Source organism: Maylandia zebra, linkage group LG18, assembly GCF_041146795.1.
Source record: "Maylandia zebra isolate NMK-2024a linkage group LG18, Mzebra_GT3a, whole genome shotgun sequence".
NCBI lineage: Eukaryota > Metazoa > Chordata > Actinopteri > Cichliformes > Cichlidae > Maylandia > Maylandia zebra.
Window position 1 is genome coordinate 4,873,134 of NC_135184.1, and position 4,078 is coordinate 4,877,211.

At 37.9% G+C, this 4,078-nt stretch overlaps 1 long non-coding RNA gene across 1 annotated transcript; it reads left to right on the top strand.

Annotated features, from left to right (window-relative positions):
* The first annotated feature begins 895 nt into the window (after positions 1-895).
* Positions 896-3,446, top strand: LOC143413736 (uncharacterized). The gene is made up of 4 exons (XR_013094352.1): positions 896-1,042; positions 1,921-2,069; positions 2,771-2,928; positions 3,006-3,446. It is a non-coding gene; the product is annotated as an uncharacterized LOC143413736 (long non-coding RNA).
* The last annotated feature ends 632 nt before the right edge of the window (positions 3,447-4,078 follow it).

A 4,078-nucleotide genomic window follows, 5' to 3' on the forward strand; every position in this document is an offset into this window, starting at 1 on the left:
TCTGTACGCGCTTCACAAAAACTCCCCCGAGATTACTCGACGCACGCTTCGAAGCTTCGACACACAGGACACATCACTAGTGTTTAATATTACTTTCTAGTGTCAGCAGATGTTTGCTGGAGCCATGGTCGATATCCTTTTGCTGCAGCACTCAGAAAAATTATGGTTCTTAAATGGTTCTTCAGATGTCTTCATGGTTCTTTAAAGACCCATCATACGTCAAAGAACCTTTTTATTTTGTAGATGGTTCTTCAGCTATTACAAATGGTTCTTTAAAGAACAAAAGGTTCTTCATCCTTAGCAATCTAAGTTTGATGGTGTAAATGGCATAAATATTTATTCACTATAATGAGGCTGTTAATTATACTGTGTGTTTTCTTTGTGTGCATGTGTGTGCGAAGGGGGAGGGCGGGATACCTGGCAATTACCCTTTAAGAGAAGATGGTAGGAAACTGAATATTCAAATAAAAGTTAGAAATATTTGCAAACAGTAGACACAATACACACATTCAAATACTGTACTTTAGTTTTAAATTTTAATAAAGCATTACTATTTTCTACTCCAAGGCATTACTTTTGAGATTATTATATATTTTTGAAAATATAGCATAATGATAATACTAGTTATTGTAAACTTTACAAACCACCTAGCAAGTATGTAAAGTCAAATTATAAAATACAAGTAAATAACAACTGCAGAACAGAATGTCAGTGTAATGAACACACACTTCGTTTTGACAAAGCGCACTGCTTAGGTAAATGATCTGAGTAGTTGTTCATCACTGAGCAATTTGTTGATATGTGTTTCGAGCCAAATAAATGACAGGGAGAGAGAGAGTGACGTCAGAACACGTCATACTATAACCTCCCGGGAGCGGACGGAGGGGTCAGTCGTTGGGATGCGCATGCGCAGACAGAGTGTGCGAGCGGCGGGCCTTGACCTTTCGGGAAAAAAAACTCACGGACGGTGACAGCGAGGCGGATAACAGTCTTCAGTACCTGCTGGACTTTGAAGCTGTGGATTCTGGGACTGTTAGAAAAGGTAAAACATTTTCATTAAAACCTTATTACTGTTTTGTTTTTGTTACTCGTCATTGTAGCTTGCTGTTAATGTGCTAACAGTAGCGATTAGCTAGATACGTTAGCCGTTGACGTCAAACCACTGTTATAATTAAGTGAAGCTGCTCCCAGCTAATTTGAACCTTTGGCTTCTAAAATATGTGGTTCAATTGCGTGCTGCGTACATAACCTAATGTCAGCTAGACCGAAATTAAAATGTAATATATTGTTAAAGTCACTAAAATGGCGCCTGAAGCCTGTTGTGGCGTGAGCTCTGTGTCTGCTCTAGAAACTCTGAAATTCTGTAGATCTGAGCCATACATTAAATACTCACATGAACCTGTACTTTGAATTCTGTATGAGCTGTATAAAATGCAGCTATGCATAAGTGTTTTGAATGAATAATTAGATTAGATAACTCTTTATTGTCTAATCGAATTATATAGAAATGAATAGAAATGTGACATGAGAAGGTGTGTCTTTGACTGTTCCTGCATAACTTAGTTTCGGACTAGTTGACAAGTTATGCTCCGGTCATTTGATGTTTCCAAGGTAGATGTTCTTTTGTAATATAGTTAATTTTTTTGTATATTTCATTTATCCACCATCATACATACAAGCTAAGAAGAGGTCGTTATACTAACAAGAGGTATCAACGCTGGGCCAAAGTTCAGCACATGGTTAAAGTTTGTAATCCAGCCAGGGTGTAAATATCACTCAGCAGCCAGAGCTGAAGCAGGTAGCATCAACACATAAATCTACTCTACCCGGCTTAAATCACAAGAGCACCTCTGACCAAAAAGCTGTAGATTTTTCTTGTTTGCACAAATTAATCCAGATTCACATTAATTGTGTTCACAGCTCCAACAAAATGAGGAAGAGGAGGGGGAGAAACACAATTAGGTTGAATTACAATTGGATGGAAGGCGAGGACAAGGAGAAGGAAGCTTAGGATGAGGAGGAAGAAAAGCAGCAGGAGCATCTTTAGGGATCCCTATGATGTCATTGAGGTTTGTTTCATTAATATGGTCCTCTCACAAAGAAAGATGACTTGTTTTAGTTCACCTACTTCCTGTATTAAATAGTGATGTGCAAAATGTTGTGAAAAACCACAGAGCAGGTACGTATAGTGCATCTGCAGGTAAATGAACATCAAATCTCTAAGACAGACTGAAATCTGTATATTTATCACCCTTATGATAAAACCCATGTCAGCCATTGGTTTATGGACTTTGTATTTTGAAGCCTCAACATTTGCTTTATTGCTGTTGCTATGTTGGGACCATATTAGGATGAGGGATCAGAATCTGGAGTCATGCACACTATTGTTTCATTTAGTGTGTATCCATAAGATTCGTACAGCAGATCCAAGTTGTGCCTTGAAAACAGGAAAGTCGTCTGCATAGAGGAGAACTGTAATAGCAGGCTTGTACAAAGTGAGGCTTTGTGCACTCGTTTTATTTCTGTCACCCTGTTTTGATGCAGATTTCACTTGAAATCAGGCAAGAACTGGACTTATTTTTTATAATGTGTTCTTGTGAATTGATTGTGTATCGAATATGTTTGATTTGACTTTCTGCAAGACAACAGTCGTCCACTGGCCAAAAAAGTTTTCCAAATACCTCCACGTGATCTAGCCTGGATTTAGAAAAGAATAGCAAAAAAAATCTGCACCTCCTGCTTCAGATGCAATTTGTGTTTCTGTGTTCAGAGGCAGCGGTGAGACCTCGGATCATCCAGCTGGAGAGCCTGACCAGGAGGAGTCGAACATTAACTCAGCTCTTCCAGGGCACCCTGCAGACTCGGCTGTTGGCATCGGCGAGGGATGACGTGAACGCCAAACTGGAGTCCATCACAGGTCAACTGCAGGTATGCGAGTCAGACCTTCTGAGGAGGGTTTCACTTTTCTCTCTTCTTTATAATTGACTCTTTTCTCTCTCTTTCAGCTCCTTGTCTCAGAGTGGGAGGGATTTGAAGCACAAAGGGAGGAACTTGTCGTTTGGTTGGCTTATATGGATGTCCGCCTGAGTGAGGTTGACCAGCTGACAGGAAACACCAGTGCAAAAACTGAAACAACTGCAGGTGTGGGCTTGTTTTGATATGACATATATTTGATATGAAACATACGTCAGAGACATTATCCTAAACTGGACTAACAAAGGACCATGAGTACAACATGAAACGTACATTACATGGTGTAATGCTAAAGTTCATTGATCATTTTAATCATAAACTTGTTGAAATATTTTTACTGAACATGCAAACATCTGCTGATGAAAATGTGTTGATTTATTGGTCTGTTATGAAGCTGTTGCTATTTCTAATGTGTTTTATCACTTTCTGATGTTTTATTAATTAAACAATACATGTATTATTTGTTGTGTTATCTGTAGCTATAGTATTTATATTTATTTATAGTATAGCAAATATATTTAATTATTACTGTTTAAAACACTAATATGTGACATGTATTAGTAGTGATGTTGTGCTGGGGGTTAAAATGCCTTTTTGTCTTTTGGTATACTACAAAATGACAATAAACCATTAATATATGTCTATGCTGTGCTCGTATTTATTTTACCCTACTCAAATTCAATTTATGATGCATTTTATTTTGAAAGATTTAAAATGGTTTTTTAAAGAACCATTTGAAGGACCTTTTTAAAAATGGTTCTTTGAAAAACCATTAAAGGTGCCCCAAAGAACCATTTCTTGATGGTTCTTTGGGGCACCTTTAATGGTTCTTCAATGAACCACTGAAAGAAATGGTTCTTCAAAGAACCGTTGTTTGAAAGGTTCTTTGTGGCACCAAAAAAGGTTCTTCTATGGCATCAGTCTAAAGAACCACTTTTGGTTCCAGTTGGCACCTTTATTTTTCTGAGTGAGACTCTACACTCTGCCTATGGTCAATAAAATTGAAATGGTTACAGATTGTGCTTCTTTTCTTGGTGTCAGTCATTTTCATTACTATACTTTTCTAATGTGATGATGTTGTTGTCCCTTGCTCTCTTTCTCTCCC